Below are 22,567 nucleotides of genomic sequence, written 5' to 3'. Positions count from 1 at the left end.
ATTTAAAATATTCCTCTGTTCTCTATCTTTCCTGTGAACTGGTAGTTGTATCTACTGATATAATCCAATGTGGGTTCTCTGTTTTTCCTTTTTGAGGGGGTAGTAAGACAACTTCATAAGTGGTGTTGTATACGTCGAGAGGTCTATTGCAACAGCCTCTCTGTTGTGATGCCACTGGCTCAGCCCTTTGTCCATTAACTCATGAGGGTCCAAAGCAGTGGTATTCTGTCATTCCTTCTTCATCAGCTGGAATATTTCTATAAAGAGAAACTCACCGCATCATACTTGATGACTCAGTGCTATAGTTTGTATAGAAATGCTTGATTCACCCTCTTATTTTCCAGTTTTAAAACTAATGATGTCCTCTAGACCCCTCCAAAGATGACATATTTTTGAATATCATTATAAAATAAAGACTTACACATATTTGATGGGCACCGGACACAGTGGCTTACGCCTGTAATCCCACCACTTTGGAAGGCCCATGCCAGCAGATCTCTTGAGCTCAGGAGTTCAAGACCAACCTAGGCAACATGGTGAAACCTCGTCTCTACAAAAAATACAAAAATTAGCCAAACATGGTAGCATGCGCCTATAGTCCCATCTACTCAGGAGGCTGCGGCACGAGTATCGCTTGAACTGAACCCAGGAGGTGGAGGCTGCAGTGAACCAAGATCGCCCCGTTGTACTCCAGCCTGTGCAACAGAGTAAGACTGTCTCAAAACAAACAAACCAACCAAAAAAAGATTAAAAACTAAACATAGTTGATGGTTTTCAATCTGTCAATGTCCATATTATGCTATTGCTGCCCATGATGAGCCTCTACAGTTTGAAACCTGAAACCTTTCCACATGATTCTACTGGTCTTTGAGAACTTTCTTCCTTTCTTAGGAGACAAGTTATTCCCGAATCATCTTGTGTATTTCCTGTCCAAATCTGGAATGAGCAGTTTTTCCAAGAATTCAGAGTTCCTTTAAGTGAAAACTAGATTTAGTGTTGACAATCTGGGTGCTAGGATGCCTAAATATTCTCACATTTAAAAAAAAAAGAAAAAGTGCAAAATAGAACATGGTATGTTAATATTTGTGCAAAAAGGTGGAAAAAATGAGAAATGTTTTCATTAGCTGGACTTGTATAAAGAAGTTCTGGAGACCAGGCATGGTGGCTGATGCCTGTAATCCAAGAATTTTGGGAGGCTGAGGCAGGCGGATGACTTAAGGTCACAAGTTCAAGACCAGCTGGGCCAACATGGTGACATCCTGTCTCTACTGAAAATATAAAAATTAGCTGGTTCTGGTGGTGCACACTTGCAATCCCAGCTACTGAAGAGGCTGAGACAGGAGAATCGCTGGAACCCGGGCGGTGGAGGTTGCAGTGAGCCAAGACCAAGTCACTGCCCTCCAGCCTGGGCAACAGAGTGAGATGCCATCTCCCGCCCTCTGCCAAAACACAAGACTCTAATAAAAGTAGTATCTATATGGAGGTAGGAGGAAGGAATAATAAATGGATTAAAAAATCACCTTTGAAAAATCCCTCAAATACCACGAAAACAGTATAGAGAAATATAAGTTCTTAATAAGTCAGACATGGTCAGTGTTGAAACAGATTGCTTTTTCCTCGGATGAACACCAGATGAAGTCATAAGCTTAAGTTTGGGGGTCATTTTGAGTGACAAATATGTATCTTTAAACACTAGAATCACACTCGGCACAGTATAAAATCACACTAGGAACAGTGCGTTAGAAACCAAGACCAGCTGCAGAGATTCCCAACTCTAGCTGCATATCAGAATTACCTGGGAAACTTTTACAATCCTGGTGCTCAGGCCATACCTCTAACTAATTTATTATATCAGAATTTCTGGCAGTGGGTTCTAGGCATCTGCATTTTTTTTTAAGCCCACCTTGTCATCCCAGTGCAGTCAAGGCTGAATCCCACCACACTAAAGGTAAAATTGATGTTAATTCTACCTTCTCAAGCTCATCAGGGTCCACCCTGAGTGGAATGTTGAGTAGAATAACCTGTACATTAATGAAGATATAGAAACCTGCATTATTTACATACTTATTTCTTTTTTAAAAATCTATTTTATTTACTTACTTTTTTTTGAGAGGGAGTCTTGCTCTGTCACCCACACTGGAGTGCAGTTGCACAATCTCAGCTCAGTGCAACCTCCGCCTCCCAGGTTCAAATGATTCTCCTGCCTCACCCTCCCGAGTAGCTGGGATCACAGGTGTGTGCCACCACTCCCAGCTAATTTTTTTTTTCTTTTTTTTTTTTGTATTTTTAGTAGAGATGGGGTTTCACCATGTTGGCCAGGCTGGTCTCACACTCCTGATCTCAGGTGATCCACCTACCTCGGCCTCCCAGAGTGCTGGGATTACAGGCATGAGCCACTATACCTGGCCTATTTACTTACTTTTTTTTTTTTTATTATTATACTTTAAGTTCTAGGGTACATGTGCATGACGTTTATATCATGTATAACTCCCCAATGCAATCCCTCCCTCCTCCCCCCTCCCCATGATAGCAAACTATCACAAGAAGAGAAAACCAAACACCGCATGTTCTCACTCATAGGTGGGAACTGAACAATGAGATCACTTGGACTCGGGAAGGGGAACTTCACACACTGGGGCCTATTTACTTACTTTTTGAGACAGAGTCTCACTCTATCACTCAGGCTGGAGTGCAGTAGTGCAATCTCAGCTCATTGCCACCTCCACTTCCTGGGCCCAAGTGCTCCTCCCACCTCAGCCTCCTGAGCAGCTGGAACTACAGGTACACACCACTATGCCCAGCTAATTTTTTGTATTATTCGTAGAGATGGAGTTTTGCCATTTTGCCCAGGCTGGTCTTGAACTCCTGGACTCAAGTGATCGACCCGCCTAAGCCTCCCAAGGTGCTTTAATTACAGGCATGAGCCACTTGCCCATTAAATGGTTATTTTTCTTAGATCTCATTTCTCCACCCTTCCCACTTTTACTTTTCCCCTCCTCCACCCCTCCTCTCTGCCAAACATATCTAGTTGAATTTGTATAAGTTCAGCACTTGTGTGATGCTCTGTCCCCACTCTATCCATCTGTCTTCTGAAGCAGAGATTCATGCCTTCATAGCCTTCCTGCCTCCTAGTCTCGAGGTCTAGTTCCAGTCCTGATCCCTGCCAACCCTCTTTACATTTCATTTCAGAGAAATATACCTCTCACCTAAGTAGACCTGCCTGAAGACCTGCCTTGACCTACAGCATTCCTGAGATGACTGCCAGTCAAGTCCCTTTGGAGCCCTGGTTTTCTCATATTCACGGTGTTGGGTTTTCAGGGCTTATTAAGGCATGTAAGTTAACTGAAGAGAAGAAGCTTTCTTTGTGTTCTCTGATAATAGGTCTTACAGGCTTGGTTGTTGATCAAGTTGGGTGTCAAAGTCAGAAAACTTAGAGGAGATGAAAAGATCGAAGCTCCTGCCCGAGGCCCCCTTTGCACCCTTAGGGACCCAATTTTGAAAGACATAACACCTGCCCTAAGGAAATCACAGCTTAAGAAGAAGGCAAGTATTTAAGCAGGTGAATAAAATACCTTATGGTAAGTGCTCTGCCAGTGGTGAGCATGCATTTGACAGAAACTAAGAGAAGACAACAAAGCTACCATGGAAAGGTGGGGAAAGGGTCAAGGAAGACTTCTTGTAGGAGGTGCCACAAATACTATATTTTTATTTTTTTACTTATTTGAGAGGTAGTCTCGCTCTGTCACCCAGGCTGGAGTGCAATAGCGTGATCTCGGCTCACTGTAACCTCCGCCTCCCAGGTACAAGCGATTCTTGTGCCTCAGCCTCCCAAGTAGCTGGGGCTGTAGGCATGTGCCGCCACGCCTGGCTAATTTTTGTATTTTTAGTAGAGATGGGGTTTCACCATGTTGGTTAGGCTGGTCTCGAACTCCTGACCTCAAATGATCCTCCCACCTCGGCCTCCCAAAATGCTGGGATTACAGGCATGAGCTACCTTGCCCAGCCCATTTTTAACTTCAAAATACACAGGTAATGTATGTTCATTGTAGAAAATTAGAGTGAATTAAAAAGAGACACTGAAGATGAACATAAACACATTTTTTAAATGTTCTAAAGGCCAGGCATGGTGGCTCACATATGTAATCCCAGCACTTTGGGAAGTGGAGGCAGGTGGATTGCTTGAGCCGAGGAGTCTGACACCAGCCTGGGCAACACAGTAAGACCCATCTTGGCCGGGCGCGGTGGCTCACGCCTGTAATCCCAGCACTTTGGGAGGCCGAGGCGGGCGGATCACAAGGTCAGGAGATCGAGACCACAGTGAAACCCCGTCTCTACTAAAAATACAAAAAATTAGCCGGGCGCGGTGGCGGGCGCCTATAGTCCCAGCTACTCAGGAGGCTGAGGCAGGAGAATGGCGTGAACCCAGGAGGCGGAGCTTGCAGTGAGCTGAGATCCGGCCACTGTACTCCAGCCTGGGCGGCAGAGCGAGACTCCGTCTCAAAAAAAAAAAAAAAAAAAAAAAAAAAAAAAAAAAAGACCCATCTCTATTTTTTTTTAACGTTCTGACTTGTGCTAAGTTGGAGGGAGTTATGAAACTAAACATGTAATCACCCCCTCGTACACGATCCTCTTCTGGAACATCACGCTTGGTAATGAGTGCCTGAAGATGCTGCCAGAGCAGTGTGCTGTGTTAATCATTCTCCAAACTTGGAAGAGACCAAGATGGACTTTAGTAGGTGAATAGATAAACTATGGTATATCTGAATAATGCAATACTACCCAGCATTAAGAGGAAATGAGCCAGGCACAGTGGATCACACCTGTAATCCCAGCACTTTGAGAGGCTGAGGCAGGAACATTGTTTGAGCCCAGGAGTTTGAGACCAGCCTGAGCAACATGGCAAAAACCCATCTCTAATAAAAATACAAAAAATTAGCCAGGAATGGTGGCACGTGCCTGTAGTCCCAGCTACACGGGAGGCTGAGGTGGGAGAATCACCTGAGCCCAGGAAGTCGAGGCTTCACTGGACTATGATTGCAGCACTGTGCTCTAGCCTGGGCAACAGGAGTGAGATCCTGTCTGAAAAAAAAAAAAGGAAATTAGCTCTCAAGCCATGAAGAGACATAGAGCAAACTTTAACGTATACTATTTTTTTTTTTTTTTTTTTTTTTGAGGCGGAGTCTCGCTCTGTCGCCCGGACTGGAGTGCAGTGGCCAGATCTCAGCTCACTGCAAGCTCCGCCTCCCGGGTTTACGCCATTCTCCTGTCTCAGCCTCCCGAGTAGCTGGGACTACAGGCGCCCGCCACCTCGCCCGGCTAGTTTTTGTATTTTTAGTAGAGACGGGGTTTCACCGTGTTAGCCAGGATGGTCTCGATCTCCTGACCTCGTGATCCGCCCGTCTCGGCCTCCCAAAGTGCTGGGATTACAGGCTTGAGCCACCGCGCCCGGCCTAACGTATACTATTAAGTGAAATAACCCAGTCTGAAAAGGCAGCATAATGTATTATTCCAACTGTAGAACATGCTAGGAAAGACAAAACCATGGTGATACTAAAAAGATCAGTGGATCCCAGGGATTAGGGGAAACGGAGGGATGAATAGGAGAGTGAAACTATTCTATATGATAGATACTATAATGGTGTTTACATGTCATTATATATTTGTCCAGACCCATAGAATGTATAACACCAAGGGTAATCTCTTGTAAACTATGGGCTTTGGATAATAATGATGTGTCAGTGTGGGTTCCACAATTGTAACAAATATACCACTCTGGTGTGGGATGTTAATAGTGGAGGTGGCTGGGGAAAAGAAGTATGTGGAAAATCTTCGCACTTTCAACTCGATTTTACCATAAACCTAAAACTGCTCTAAAAATAAAGTCTACTTAAAAAATTCTAAAGAGTCATTTAAAACACCAACTTTGGGCCAGGTGCAGTGACTCTTGCCTGTATTCCCAGCACTTTGGGAGGCCGAGGTGGGAAAATCAGCTTGAGTCCAGGAGTTGGAGACCAGCCTGGACAACATAGCAAGACCTCATCTCTACTAAAGATAAAAAAAAATTAGCCGAGCATGGTGGTGCACACCTGTAGTCCCAGCTACTCAAGAGGCCAAGGCAGGAGGATGGCTTGAGCCCAGGAGTTCAGGGCTACAGAGAGCTATGATTGGGCCACTGCACTGCAGCCTAGGAGGAGACTCTGTTACCTAAAAAAAAAAACAAAACAAGAAAAAAAACTTTGACAGATATTATTATGATTGTATCAGCTTTCGTTCTTTTCTTGTTTTTTACTTATTTATTTATTTATTTATTTTTGAGGCAGGTTCTCGCTCTGTCACCCAGGCTGGAGTGCAGTGGTGCTATCTTGGCTCACTGCAACCTCCTCCTCCCTGATTCAAGTCATTCTCCTGCCTCACCCTCCTGAGTAGCTGGGATTACAGGTATGCGCCACTATGCTTGGGTAATTTTTGTATTTTTGGTAAAGATAGAGTTTTACTATGTTGGCCAGGCTGGTCTTGAACTCCTGACCTCAGGTGATCCAACTACCTCAGCTTCCCAAAGTGCTGGGATTACAGGCATGAGCCACCATGTCCAGCTTGCATCAGCTTTCTTTTTGCTATTGTCTACATGTACATCTTTTTGCAAATACACCTTACCATTAAGATATGTCTTGTCTTTCATCCAGTCTGACAAGTTTTGACTTTAAGAGGAGTACTTACTCCATATATGTTTAATGTAATCACTGATATGTTAGGGTTTTAAATCTACATATGGCTGGGTGTGTTGGCTCACACCTGTAATCCCAAAACTTTGGGAGGTCATGGCAGGTGGATTGCTTGAGCCCAGGAGTTTGAGAACAGCCTGGGCAGCATGGTGAAACCACATCTCTACTAAAAATACAAACATTAGCTGGACATGTTGACACATGCCTGTAGTTGCAGCTACCTGGGGAGTGTTGAGGCTACAGTGAACCGTGATCATGCCACTGCACTCCAGCCTGGATAACACTGTGAGATCGTATCTCAAACAACAACAAAAACAACAAAACTACAGTTTACTATTCTTTTTGTCTTATCCCACCTGCTCTTTTGTCCTTTTTTTCTCCTTTCTTGCCTGCTTTGGTAAAATTACATTTTTTAATTATTATTATTCCATTTTTCCACTATACTAGCTTGATAGTTACACAATCTTTATATATTTTTTTATTATACTTTAAGTTCTAGGGTACATGTGCATAACGTGCAGGTTTGTTACATATGTATACGTGTGCCATGTTGGTGTGCTGCACCCATCAACTCGTCAGCACCCATAAATTTGTCATTTATATCAGGTATAACTCCCAATGCAATCCCTCCCCTATGAGTGAGAACTCCCACCTATGAGTGAGAACATGCGGTGTTTGGTTTTCTCTTCTTGTGATAGTTTGCTAAGAATGATGGTTTCCAGCTGCATCCATGTCCCTACAAAGGATGCAAACTCATCCTTTTTTATGGCTGCATAATATTCCATGGTGTATATGTGCCACATTTTCTTAATCCAGTCTGTCACAGATGGACATTTGGGTTGATTCCAAGTCTTTGCTATTGTGAATAGTGCCACAATAAATATTTTTTTCTTTAATTTTGTCTATTAAAAATATAGAGACAGGGGTCTCACTGTGTGGTTCAGGCTGGTTTTCAACTTGGGGACTCAAGTGATCCTTCTGGCTCCACCTCCCAAAGTGCTGGGATTACAGGAGCGAGTCACCATATCCAGTCAATCTTTACAATTCTTTAAGTGATTACCCTAGGATTATAAGATTCCTATTCCTGACTGGTTACAGTATAATATAAATTAGTACTTTACTTTGCCAGACAACACAAAGATCTTTGTTACTTTACTGCGACCTTTTGGGTTGTAATTTTATATATATATAATTACATATATTATATTTCTTTCTTTTTTTTTTTTTTGAGACACAGTCTTGCTCTGTCCCCCAGGCTGAAGTGCAGTGGCAAGATCTCAGCTCACTGCAACCTCCACTTCCCAAGTTCAAGCGATCCTCTCACCTCAGTCTCTAAAGTAGCTAGGACGACAAGCACACGCCACCATGACCAGCTAATTTTTGTATTTTTAGTAGAGATGGGGTTTTGCCATGTTGGCCAAACTGGTCTCGATCTCCAGTGATCAGTGAAACACCCACTCTGGCGTCCCAAAGTGCTGGGATTACAGGCATGTAGTTATATATTTTAATATTATATACATTCAATATTATGCATATTTAAAATTCCCAAAGACATTAGTACAATACATTTTCCTTATTTTTACTCCTAAATTTTTTAAAATTTAACTTTTACTTTAGGTTCAGGGGTATATGTGCAGGTTTGTTCTATAGCTAAACCTATGTCATGGGGATTTATTGTAAGATTATTTTGTGACCCAAGTATTAAGCCTAATACCCATTAGTTATTTTTCCTGATCCTCTCCCTCCTCCCACCCTCCACCCTCTGATAGGTCCCAGTGTGTGTTGTTTTCCTGTATATGTTCATGTGTTCTCATCATTTAGCTCCCACTTATAAGTAAGAACATGCGGAATTTGATTTTCTGTTCCTGTGTTAGTTCACTAAAAATGATGGACTCCAGTTCCATCCATGCTCCTGCAAAGGACGTGATCTAGTTTTTTATGGCTGCATAGTATTCCATAATGTATATGTACACATTTTCTTTATCCAGTCTACCATTGATGGACAGTTAGGTTGATTCCATGTTTTTGCTATTGTGAATAGTGCTGCAGTGAACATATGTGTACATGTGTCTTAAAATAAAATGATTGACATTTGGGGGGTATATAACCAGTAATTGCTGGTATTTCTGATATTTCTGATTTGGTATTTCTGATTTTAGGTCTTTGAGGAACCACCACACTGTCTTCCACATGGTTGAACTAATGTACACTCCCACCAACAGTATATAAGCATTCCTTTTCTCCCCAACCTTGCCAGCATCTGTTATTTTTTGATTTTTTAATAGTAGCCAAGCTGACTGGTGTGAGATGGTATCTCACTGTGGCTTTGATTTGCATTTATCTAATGATCAATGATGTTGAGCTTTTTTTCATATGCTTGTTAGCCTCATGTATGTCCTTTCTAAAAAAGTGTCTGTTTATGTCTTTTGCCCACTTTTTAATGGGGTTTTTTGTATTTTTCTTATGCATTTGCTTAAGTTTCTTATAGATGCTGGGTGTTAGACCTTTGTCAGATGCATAGTTCGCAAAAGTTTTCTCCCATTCTGTAGGTTGTCTGTTTACTCTGTTGATAGTTTCCTTTGCTGTACAGAAGCTCTTTAGTTTAATTAGATCCAATTTGCCCATCTCTACTTTTGTTGCAATTGCTGTTGGTGTCTTCCTCATGAAATCTTTGCCTGTTCCTATGTACGGAATGAGATTTCTCTTCATTTCCGGGTTCTCTATTCTGTTCCATTTGTCTCTGCGTCTGTTTTTGTACCAGTACCATGCTATTTTGGTTACTGTAGTATAGTTTGAAGTCACGTATTGTGATGCCTCCAGCTTTGTTCCTTTTGCTTAGGATTGCTTTTATTATGTGGGCTATTTTTTGGTTCAACATGAATTTTTAAATAGTTTTTTCTCGTTCTGTGAAAAATTTCACTGGTAGTTTGATAGGAACAGCATTGAATCTATGTATTGTTTTGAGCAGTATGGCCATTTTAACAATATTGGTTCTTCCTATCCATGGGCATGGAATGTTTTTCCAAATTGTTTGTGTCATGTCTGCTTTCTTTGAGCAAGATTTTGTAGCTCTCCTTATAGAGATCTTTCACCTTCCTGGTTAGCTGTATTCTTATGTATTTTAATTTTTTGGTGGGAATTGTGAATGGGATTGCATTCCTGATTTGACTCTTGGCTTGACTGTTGTTGGTGTACAGAAAGGTTAGTGATTTTCGTACACTGATTTTGTATCCTGAGACATTGCTAAAGTTGTTCATCAGCTTAAGAAGGTTTTGGGTCCGGCAAGGTGGCTCATGCCTGTAATCTCAGCATTTTGGGAGGCCGAGGCGGGCGGATCACGAGGTCAGGAGATCGAGACCGTCCTTGCTAACATGGTGAAACCCCATCTCTACTAAAAATACAAAAAATTAGCCGTGCATGTTGGTGGGCACCTGTAGTCCCAGCTACTCGGGAGGCTGGGGCAGGAGAATAGCGTGAACCCGGGAGGCAGAGGTTGTAGAGAGCTGAGATGGCGCCACTGTACTCCGGCCTGGGCGACAGAGCGAGATTCCGTTAAAAAAAAAAAGAAGAAGAAGAAGAAGGTTTTGAGCTGAGACTGCATGGTTTTCTAGATGTAGAATCATGTCTCTGCAAACAGGGATAGTTTGACTTCCTCTTTTCCTATTTGGATGCCCTTGATTTCTTTCTCTTGCCTGATTGTCCTGGCCAGGACTTCCAATACCATGTTGAATAGGAGTGGTGGGAGAGGGCATCCTTGTCTTGTGCCAGTTTTCAAGGGGAATGCTTCCAGCTTTTGCCCATTCAGTATCATGTCATCTGTGGGTTTGTCATAGATGGCTCTTATTATTTTGAAGTATGTTCCCTCAATACCTAGTTTACTCAGATTTTTTGATATGAAGGATGATTGAATTTTATCAAAAGTCTTTACAGTATCTATTGACATAATCATGTGTTTTTTGTCTTTAGTTCTGTTTATGTGATAAATCACATTCACTGATTTGTGTATGTTGAACCAACCTTGCATCCCAGGAATAAAGTCTACTTGATCATGGTGGATAAGCTTTTTGATGTGATGCTGGATTCAGTTTGCCAGTATTTTGTTAAGAATTTTTGCATTGATGTTCATCAAACATATTGACCTGAAGTTTTCTTTTTTTGTTGTGTCTCTGCCAGATTTTGGTATTAGGATGATCTAAGCCTCATAGAATGAGTTAGGGAGGAGTTCCTCCTCCTCCTCAATTTCTTGGAATAGTTTAAGCAGGGATGGTACCAGCTCCTTTTGTACATCTGGTAGAATTCAGCTGTGAATCTATCCTGTCCTTGGCTTTTTTTTTTTTTTTTTGGTTGTTAGGCTATTTATTCCTGACTCAATTTCAGAGCTTGTTATTTGTCTGCAGGATTCAATTTCTTCCTGGTTCAGTCTTGGGAGGGTGTATGTTCATAGGAATTTATCCTTCTTTGTTTTTCTAGTTTATGTGCATACAGGTGTTCATAATACTCTCTGATGGTTGTTTGTATTTCTGTGGGGTCAGTGGTAATATCCCCCTTGTTGTTTCTGATTCTGTTTATTTGAATCTTCTCTCTTTTCTTCTTCATTAGTCTAGCTAGTGGTCTATCTATGTTATAAATCTTTTTTAAAAACCAGCTCCTGGATTCACTGATCTTTTGAATGGTTTTTTGTGTCTCAATTTCCTTTAGTTCAGCTATGGTTTTGATTATTTCCTGTCTTCTGCTAGCTTTGGAATTTGTTTGCTCTTGGTTCTCTAGTTCTTTTAGTTGTGATGTGAGGTTGTTGACTTGAGAGCTTTCTAACTTTTTGATGTGGACATTTAGTGCTGTAAATTTTCTTTTAATCCTGACTCAGCTGTGTCCCAGAGATTCTGGTATGTTGCATCTTTGTTCTCATTCGTTTCAAAGAACTTCTGATTTTTGCCTTAATTTCATTATTTACCCAAATGTCATTCAGGAGCAGGGTATTCAATTTCCATGTAATTGTATAGTTTCGAGTAAACTTCTTAATCTTGATTTCTAATTTGATTGCACTATGGTCTGAGAGATTGTTATGATTTCAGTTATTTTGCATTTGCTGAGGAGTGTTTTACTTCTGATTATGTGATCAATTTTAGAAGATGTGTATATTCTGTTGTTTCTCAGAGAAGAGTCCTGCAGATATTTATCAGGTCCATTTGATCCCGTGCTTAGTTCATGTCCTGAATATGTTTATTAATTTTCTGTCTTGATCTGCCTAATATTGTCAGTGGGGTGTTAAAGTCTCACACTACTATTGTGTGGGAGTCTAAGTCTCTTTGAAGATCCCTAAGAACTTGCTTTATGAATCTGGGTGCTCCAGTGTTGGGTGCATATATATTTAGGATAGTTAGATCTTCTTGTTGAATTGAACCCTTTACCACTGTATAATGCCCTTCTTTGTCTTTTTCAGTCTTTGTTGGTTTAAAGTCTGTTTTGTCTGAAACTAGGGTTGCAACCTCTGCTTTTTTCTGTTTTCCATTTGCTTGGTAAATTTTTCTCCATCCCTTTATTTTAAGCCTGTGCGTGTTGTTGCATGTGAGACGGGTCTTTTGAAGACAGCATCTCAAAGGGTCTTGTTTTTCTTTTCTTTTTTTTTTTTTTTGTGATACAGAGTCTCACTCTGTCACTCTGTGGCCCAAGCTGGAGTGCAGTGGCATGATCTCAGCTCACTGCAACCTCCACCTCCTGGGTTCAAGCCATTCTCCTGCCTCAGCCTCCCAAGTAGCTGGGACTACAGGTACATGCCACTACACCCGGCCAACTTTTGTATTTTTAGTAGACAGGGTTTCACCATGTTGGCCAGGCTGGTCCCAAACTCATGACCTCAAGTGACCTGCCTGCCTCAGTCTCCCAAATTGCTGGGATTACAGGCGTAAGCCACCATGCCCAGCCAGGTTTGATTCTTTATCCACCTTGCTCTCTGTGTCTTTTTTTATTTTTCTGAGACAGAGTCTTGCTTTGCCACCCAGGCTGGAGTGCGGTGGCGTGATCATGGTTCACTGTGACCTCCGCCTCCTGTTTTCAAGCAATTCTCATGCCTCAGTCTCCCAAGTAGCTGGGATTACAGGTGTGCACCACCACACCCAGCTAATTTTTGTAATTTTAGTAGACACGGGGTTTCACCATGTTGGCCAGGCTGGTCTCACACTGCTGGCCTTAAGCAATCTGCCTGCCTTGGCCTCCCAAAGTTCTGGGATTATAGGGTGAGCCACTGCACCTGACCTCTGTGTCTTTTAATTGGAGCATTTAGCACATTTACTTTGAAGGTTAGTATTAATATGTGTGAATTTGATCCTGTCCTCATGATGTAAGTGGGTTATTTTGCAGACTTGTTTATGTGGTTGCTTTATAGTGTCACTGGTCTGTGTACTTCAGTGTGTTTTTGTAGTGGTCAGTAATCGTCTTTCCTTTCCATAATTAGCGCTTTCTTCAGGATCTCTTGTAAGGCAAGTCTCATGGTAACAAATTCTGTCAGCATTTGCTTGTCTGAAAAGGATTTTATTTGTCCTTCACTTATGAAGCTTAGTTTGGCCAGATATGAAATTCTGGGCTGGAATTTCTTTTCTTCAAGAATGTAATATTGGCCTCCAATCTCTTCTGGCTTGTAGGGTTTTTGCTGAGAGGATTGCTGTTAGTCTGATAGGATTCCCTTTGTAGGTGACCTGACCTTTCCCTCTAGCTGCCTTTAAAATTTTTTCTTTCATTTTGACCTTAGATAATCTGATGATCAAGTGTCTTGGGGATGATTTTCTTATGAAGTGTTGTATTGGGGTTCTCTGGATTTTTTGAATTTGAATGCTGGTCTCTCTAGCAAGGTTGGGGAAGTTTTCATGGATGATATTCTGAAATACGTCTTCCAAGTTGGTTCCATTCTTCGCATCTCTTTCAGGTACACCAATGAGTCACAGATTTGGTCTATTTACATAATCCCATATTTTTTGGAGGTTTTGTTCATTTCTTTTTATTCTTTTTTTTCTATTCTTATCTGACTGTCATACTTCAGAAAGCCAGTCATCAAACTCTGAGATTCTTTCCTCCATTTGGTCTATTCTTGCTATTAATACTTGTGATTGCATTATGAACTTCTCGTAGTGTCTTTTTCAACTCTATTAGGTCGATTATGTTCTTTTCTATACTGGCTCTTTTCTCTGTCAGTTCCTGCATTGTTTTATCATGGTTTTTATCTTCCTTGTATTGGGTTTCAATATATTCCTGTAGCTCAATGACCTTCATTCCTACCCATATTCTGAATTCTATTTCTGATGTTTCAGCCATCTCAGCCCGGTTCAGAACCCTTGCTGAAGAGACAATGTGATTGTTTGGAGGAAAGAAAGCACTCTGGCTTTTTGAGTTGTCAGGGTTTTTGCACTGGTTCTTCCTCATCTTTGTGGGCTTATCTACCTTCAATCTTTGAGTCTGCTGACCTTTAAAATTTTTTTCTTTTATCCTATTTGATGACCTTGAGGGTTTGATTGTTGTATAAGGTAGATTCAGCTGACTAGCTTCGTTTTTGTTTTTATTTTTGTCTTTATTTTTGAGACAGAGTCTTGCTGTGTTGGCCAGGCTGGAGTGCAGTGGCGTGATCTTGGCTAACTGCAATCTTCACCTCCTGAGTTCAAGCAGTTCTCCTGCCTCAGCCTCCCAAGTAGCTGGTGTTACAAGCGTGCCCCACCACCATGCCCAGCTGTTTTTTTGTATTTTTAGTAGAGACTGGGTTTCACCATGTGGACCAGGCTGGCTTCAAACTCCTGACCTCAAGTGATCTGCCCGCCTTGGCCTCCCAAAGTGCTGGGATTACAGGCGTGAGCCACTGCACCCGGCCTGGCTTCATTTTCGGAAGATTTAAGAGGGTCAATGCTCAGCTCCCAGCTCCTGGACTGTGTGCTCTAACTCTGGGGGACTTGTATTGGGTCCTGGCTTTGTTCTCTGGCTCCTTGGGGTTAAGGATTCACTGTGTTAAGGGGCCATGGTGCCCCCAGACCACTGGTCACTACACTCCAATAGGTGGTGTCAGCCAAAGTGTTTCATAGTGGGGTGACAGTGAGATTTGACCTCATAGTGGCAGCTGCGTCAGAGTGCTAGCAGGTGCCAGGTTGCCTGCCCCTCTGTGGGTGTTCACCACATTGGCAGAGGCAATGCAGCTGGGGCAAGAGGGCAGGGTGTGGGGTGGTTGTGCTGGTGACTGTGTGGGCAGTTGCACTGGAGGTGGTGTTTGCTGGAGGCAGGATGCTGGTGGGTGCAGGTCTGGGTGCCTTCTCTATGCTCCACAATTAGGAGTGGTTGCTCAGGGTTGGGGAAAACCCACTGTTCTCTGTGCAATGCTAGCATAAGGGTGGTGCACTGCTAGAGGTGGGGCTGGCTGGCTTTGTGCCCACCAAGGCTCCATCTGCAACGATGGTTGGTAACGGGCGGGGGTGGGGGAGTGGGAGACTGCACTTCACCATGCTGGTGGGGCAAGGAAAGCAAAATCTGCCTGTGCAGACATGCACCGGCAAAGCCATGTGGGGAGCTGTGGTGGACCCAGGGGGAGCTACAGTATGGGGAGGGAGTGTGTGGGCTTGGTGTGTGGCCATACGGGCCACCCCATTGTAGCTCTCCACCAGTCAAGCGTGGTCCACGAGTGCAGAAGGTATGATACCAGCCAGGGCACCCTAGACTGCCCTGCAAGCAGGTGTGAACAGGCTGGGGTCCCGGGAGGGGCCAGCATACCAAGTAGTGCTCAGGTCGGACTGGTTCCATCTGATTGGCAAGACCACCCTGCAGAGTTCAGTTTCTACAGCTCCCCTAGAACTAAAGTCTCCTATGGGAGCAAGGAGAGCCTAGGGGGATTGCCATCCCTAGCTGTGCTCCACTACAAATGCTCCCATATCAAACCCTCTGGGCTCCACATCAGCTGGTGTACTGCCCCTACCGCTTCTCTAAGCAGCTCTCCCTGCCAACTCGAGTGTCATGGCAAGAACAGGTTCCTCCTTGCCAGTTCAACTCACTCATTTCCCCAGAGCCATTGGGGGTCAGGAACAAGCCATGGTGTGCAAGAGCCCTATGTAGGGTTACCAGCTTCCTTCCGCTTCAGCCCAACTTCTGTGTCTTCCCTTGTTCACTCTCAGTGCCTTCCCTCTGAAGATCTGTTAGGAGCATGTCAGTTGTCTCAATCCCTTGGTGGGAGCTGTTTTACCTGGCTGTGTCTAGTGGACCATCTTCCCTCCCCCACTTTACTCCTAAATTGACCCTTTCCCATAATAGTCTTCAGTTCTCCTCCCCTTTATTTTCAAATTTTCATCTTGGGCCATTTTCCCTCCCTTTAGTATTTATATTACTGTAAGCAGATTGGAAACAAGTTCCTTTGGTTTGTTTTTTAATGTCTTTTTCTTGCTTTCATTTTTGAAAGATATTTTCACTGAGTGTAGTAGTATAATTTGTCAGTTTATTTTTTCAGCACTTCACAATGTCACTTCTTTGTCTATTAGAAAGGCACCATCTGTCAATCCTTCTATTGCTCCTTTGAAAGCAATGTGTATTTTTTCCCCAGAGCTTCTTTTAAGAGTGTCTCTTTGATCTTTGTTTTTCAGCAGTTTCCCTAGATGGATCAACATGTGGTTTTGCTTTGTATTTAAATTGCTTGGGTTCAAAGAAACTTTTGAATCTGTGGTTTTTTTAAAACTGATTTTTGTAAATTATTAGTATTTCTTTAAATATTTCTTCTGCCATCTCTCTTTTTTGAAGACTCCAATTACACATATGTAAACCTTTTCACAATGTTCCCTGTATCTTTTAGGTTTTTTCCCTACATTTTCCATTATATTTTTTCTTTGTGATTCAATTGGAATATTTTTTTCCCGAGAAGTTTTCCAGTTCACTAATTCCCTCAGCAGTTGTTAAACTCACGTACTGAATTATTAATTTAAATTAATTAATTTTTTTCTTTTAATTAAATAATAACTTTTGGGAACTAAATCTACATACCATAAAATCTTTTATAGTGTGTAATTCAGTAGTTTTTTAGTATAGTCCTAGAGTCATACAACCATCACCACAATCTAATTTCGGAACATTTTCATCATCCCAAAAAGAAACTCCAAGTACATTAGCAGTCATCCCCTATTCTCTCCTCTTCCAGACCCTGGCAACCACTAAACACTACTTTCTGTCTGTATGAGTTGCCTATTCTGGACATTTCATATAAATGGAATCATACAATAGGTAGCCTTTCATGACTGGCTTCTTTCACTTGGCCTTTGTTATCAAGGCTCAATCATGTTGCAGCACATGTCGGTACTTCATTCCTTTTTATGGCAGAATAGTATTCCCATATATAGATATATCACATTTTGCTTATCCATTTATAAGTTGATGAACATTTTGGTTGTTTGTGCTTTTTGGCTATTGTGAATAATATTGCTATAAACATTGCTGTACAAGTATATGTGTAGATATATGTTTTCAATTCTCGTGGGTATGTACCACGGAGTGGAATTTCTGGGTCGTATAGTAACTATATTTAACATTTTGATAAACTGCCTAACTGTTTTTCAATGTTTCAGCACAATTTTGCACCCCCAGCAAGGTACGAGGGTTTCAATTTTCCACATCCTGGCCAAACTTTGTTGCTGCCTTTTTTATTTTAGGCATATTGGTGGGTGTGAAGTGGTGTTTCACTGTGGTTTTGGTTTGCATTTCCCCAATGACTAATGATGCTGAGCATTTTTATGTGCTTATGAACCATTTGTATGTCAATTAATTTGTCTTTAAGTTCTAAAAGTTTGTAACAGATTCCAGGTCTTTGATGAAATTCTCCATTTTGTCATCTTTTTAAAGGATGATTATCATTTTTTAAGGATGATTATAAAATAACCACAATTATTTTATAACCTGTGTCTGATAACACCAATATCTCAATCTTCTGTAGGTCTAATCTGTTTCTGTTTTTCACTTTTTATTTTCTGTCACTTAGTTCTATGTATTGACATGACCTAGAGATTTTTATTCAGATGCTAGACATTGTATATGAAAAATTATAGAAACTCTATGTGATGTTTTCCTTCTTCAAAGACAATTTAATTTTCTGCTGGCAGACAGATTAGGGGCAGATCACCCTAATCCAATTAGGTAATGTGATACTTTTAGGCTGGATTTTAGGTTTTTTGAAGATAGTTTATTTCTGCTTTGCCATCACTCCTATCTGCAGTCTGTCAGAAGTCTCAACTGAAAGCCTGGAGGTATTTTTCAAAGCTCCAACTCTTTGCTAAGCCTGACCTCCAATTTTTGACTCCTCAGCACAATGAGACTTTCACTTTTTAGCTTCTTACCTGTCTCTCACTATGTAGTTTTTGTTTTTTGTTTTTTAATTTCTCTGATTTGAATGACTTAGGAACCAGCAACTGCCTTAATGGGAAAAAAAAAAAAAAAAAACTATCAGTCTCACTTTTCAGCCGTTCTATTTCCTCTGGGATCTTAAACCTTTTAATCCGGGTTGTCTTGCTAGCCCTGAATTCCACATTTTGTTTCTCTAGCCTTATAAGACTCTTACAAGCTCTCTAAGCTGCACCTTCCTGCATGGTCCTAGACCCTGTGCTTTTTGCTTATAATTTTTTGCTTATAATTATTAAATGTCTCAAGAGAGAAAATGATAGGGAGTATTACCCTGATCTAATTGCTTTTTATTTCTTTCTCATGCTTAGCCCCTCAAGTCTTGGATGGTGTGGTTGCTTTCTGATACCTTCAAATATTTTTTTTTTTTAAATCTAACTTAACAGTCAAGCTCAGTGAGATATGTGGTCTAAAACCAGCGACCATGTCAGTACTGGTAGGTGATGCCCAACAGATGATAATTTAATGAAACTACAGCACTACTCTGAAAACAAATACAATACTGACAGCTAAGACAGGTTGTTTTCAATCTGGTTCATTGGCAAAACTACATTCTATGTGAGGACTGAATTCTCCCACAACTTTTATTTGAACCACTGTGTAACACTTGCTTTAAGAGGATACCAGTTGTTTGGCATTTATTTGGTAGCAATGAATCATTTATATACAAATATGCATCTTACTTTTTCTCAGTTGCAAGATAGCATTACTTTGTGCTGGTTTGATAGACACAAATGCAAGTGTAGGCCCTAAAATGCCAAAGGGGGTTAGCCGGATTATCTTATAATTACATTATATTAAAAAATTATCATCCAAATAAAAACATAAGAAATCTGAAATCTTATTCTATACTTGCTGACCATTAAGAATATGCTGGTCTCCACCATGTGAAATAATTTTATCTATTGTTAGTGATACAAAGTGATACTTTGCATTTGTGCTTACTATTGCCACCTGGTTGTTTAGATTGTTCTGATTATAAAATTGTGTAAACATTCTCTACAGAGAAAAGAGGCAGAACATTATAGAAAATGGAAATGAAGTGACTGAAGACAACCCTTGGTGTAAGTGCCCACTGAGAACACAGGAAGAAAGTGACTTCAGAGTCCACCTGGTACAAATGGCCACTGAGAGTCCCTGGTGTAAGTAACCAAGGCAGTGCCTGGTCCAAGATGCCACCTAAAACACTGTGAGACTTAGAGAGGAGAAGCAGATTGTTTCAGAGCACATGGCAAGTTACTTGGCAGTTCCAGGGTCAGTGCTATGCACTGCCTCTATTTCTTCCTGAATTAGAAGAATTACGAACAATTGGAAAAATAAAATTACTCCCTCTCTTCCCCCTAGAAAGAAAATGAAAGTAATGAACTTTGGGTAAGAATTTTATAACAGCATTCTCAAAGCTTTGCAAGGGGCTTTGTGCATTTAAGAGAATTTGCTATTTACAGGTTCAGAGATCTGGCTCCTGGAGTTTGGTTATGAAGAAGGCAGAGGCAACTTTGAAGAAAAGGCACTGAAATTTCTCAGTACAATGTGAAGTCCTGAAATCATTATGAAATAGAATTCTTTGCAATTTCTAAAGTGGTTAGGAAAATCCTCTTCTTTGTACTTAAGAGTTCACATGTACACATGCTCATGTATATAAGTGTGCACAGGCACATGTGCTAGCATCTGTTTCTGCATTTATGCATACATGTTTGCAAATCCCCTTTTGGATCACTCACCAAAAGGAACAGAGTGGATCATCCATATTGGCCCAGGACTGGACCAGACTATATAAATTCAAGGGTTTGTAATTATCAATTCCTGTCCTTGTGAAGCACCAAGGCATTTCTCTAGACTTAGTTACTCAGGTGGGAAAGAAATACTCATGACGGGTATGGCTGACTGAATGTATGATCACAATGCTTCTCTCTCCTGTGGTAGCATACACATCCACACTCTAGCTGTGACCTCATGGTATGTGAAGTGTGCTTTCCAATCCTTGCACTTTGAACTTGGCTATGTGACATACTTTGGCTACAGAGCTGTTTGTAGACATAGGAAGGCAGAGACTTGAAATATGTAGGTGTGGCAGACCTTGCCCTCTTGCATTTCTGTTATTGCCATGAGAAGAACATGCTCCAGGTAGACCATTCTTCCAAGGAGGCTGAGAGACCAGTGGAGTAGACCTGGGTCCAGCTTAGTTTGGAGCCAAGCCCCAAATGCCATGCAGACTTATGAAGATGAATACATTACTATTGTTAAAGCACTAAGTTTTAGGGTAGTTTGTTACAAAGAATTATTGCAACAATAGCTGACAAATACAATGGGGGAGGCAGTGAGTCCTGGACTGAGACCAATTTCTGCGGGTAAGAAGGTGAAAAGAAGTGAAAATAAATATATCCAAGACAGAAGAATAGACAACAGAAAGCCAGGTTTGGAACAAATGCATGTGTATGAGGAGACCCCCGAAAGCAGCATTAATTTTTGGAGTTTCTGCTTTAATTAGCCCATGCTTTCAGCAAAGTTCGATCTGCACATGCAGTCTTGTGTGGTGGATATAGAGAATAAAGCCTGGTTGGAAGTTGTGGGTGAAGAGCAGCCTCCTACTTAGGGGCTGTGTCTAGGAGTTCCATGCAGTGACTACAGCGAAGTGGCCATGCCCCACAGTCAAGTTGCAAACATCTAAGATGAGTTTGCTATGGCCAGGAAGAATTTTCTAGTACATCATAAAGGAGAAATTCAAGGTCTCTGAAGTGGCGGGGGATTGCTGGGAGTGATAATGGACTCTCAAGTAGCACTTCAATGTAAAGAATCTCTGATATAAACTATGCACATGTAAATAAATTATAGGCATATAGAAAAATTATGAATTTCACAAAATTCACAATTTATCAAACATATTAAGTCCAAAGTGCCATGTTCTTCCAATTTGAGTATACATAAGAGTCTCCTAAGGTGTTTATTAAAACTGCAGATTCCTGGACCCCATTCCCTGAACTTTTGATTAAGTCAGTCCAGGGCCACACTTTAAGAAACATTGATAAGCTGCTTCCTTGCTATGGTTACAACAACCCCTTGTCTTTCATGTAGGAATTTGGGTATTTCAGGCCCATTTTACACAAGATCCAACTATAACTGTCCTTTAAAAGGTTGAAATAGCCACCAGAAGACCAGGCTTATTGCTATGTGCTCTGCATTTCTAAAGCAGAACCTCCTGAATTCCCCTTTCTATCCTTGTTATTCAAACAACTTCTAGTGCTTAAAATGCACCCCAAAACTCCTTATTGATATATCATGTGTCACATCAAACCAAGCTACATTTAATTTTTTGTGTTTGTGTTGTCACTTCACGGGCTAAAATCTCTGAAATTTCAGTTTTTAAACAAATAAAATCTATTTTCACATCCTTCTGCCTTTTTCAGGGCAAAGTAGAGGAGAAAAAGTCTGTATTGCTTTTTGTTTGTTTTAAGTTAGGTCTATTAATGTATGATTTATACACAGTAAAAATCACCCTTCTTAAGTATACACTTCTACGAGTTTGACAAACTTATATACTGACATCACCACCATCACCAATAAGATTTGGGATATTTCCATCATCCTAAAAGAGTTTCCTTATGCCCTTCGTTAGTCAATCTCATCTCCTTTGTCACTATAGTTTTATCTGTTGCAGATGTCATATACATGGAATCATACAGTATATAATCTTCTGTATCTGGCTTCTTTTACTTGTTTCAATGCTTTTGAAATGCACCCTTGTCATTCATATTATCAGTAGGTTGTCCCTTTTTACTGCTGAGTAGTATTCCAGCATATAATTCCAGCACCATAATTTGTTTACCCATTAACTAGTGGATAGACATTGTGACATTTTCAGTTTGGGGCAATTATGTAAAAAAGCTTCTATAAACATTTGCATACAGGCCTTTGTATAAATATATGTTTTTACCTCTTAGGTAACAACTTAGGAGTGGGATTGTGGAGTCATGTGGTGTATTAGTCTGTTTTCACACTGCTGTAAAGACAGTACCTGAGGGCGGGGCACAGTGGCTCATGTCTGTAATCCCAGCACTTTGGGAGACCAAGGCGGGTGGATCACTTGAGGTCAGGAGTTCAAGACCAGCCTGGCCAACATGGCGAAACTCCATCTCTACTACAAATACAAAAATTAGCCGGGTGTGGTAACACAAACCTAGAATCCCAGCTACTTGGGAGGCTGAGGCAAGAGAATCACTTGAACCTGGGAGGTGGAGGTTGCAATTAGCCGAGATCATGCCGCTGCACTCCAGCCTGGGAGATAAAGTGAGACTCTGTCTCAAACAAACAAAAAAAAAAGATACTACCTGAGACAGGTAATTGATAAAGCTAAGAGATTTAATTGACTCATAGCCCCGCATGGCTGGGGAGGCCTCGGGAGACTTACAGTCATGGTGGAAGTCAAAGGAGAAGCAAGGTGGCAGGAGAGA

The 22,567-nt window shown here is 41.3% G+C and overlaps 1 long non-coding RNA gene across 1 annotated transcript; it reads left to right on the top strand.

The window, feature by feature from the left end:
* The first annotated feature begins 11,544 nt into the window (after positions 1–11,544).
* LOC117062175 lies at positions 11,545–21,505 on the top strand. The gene is made up of 3 exons (XR_004428235.1): positions 11,545–11,605; positions 19,125–19,261; positions 19,565–21,505. It is a non-coding gene; the product is annotated as an uncharacterized LOC117062175 (long non-coding RNA).
* The last annotated feature ends 1,062 nt before the right edge of the window (positions 21,506–22,567 follow it).

This window comes from Trachypithecus francoisi, unplaced genomic scaffold (genome assembly GCF_009764315.1).
Source record: "Trachypithecus francoisi isolate TF-2019V2 unplaced genomic scaffold, Tfra_2.0 Lachesis_group17, whole genome shotgun sequence".
NCBI classification, from domain to species: Eukaryota; Metazoa; Chordata; class Mammalia; order Primates; family Cercopithecidae; genus Trachypithecus; species Trachypithecus francoisi.
Note: the sequence above shows the minus strand (reverse complement) of the source record. Positions and strands in the feature narration are given on the sequence as shown.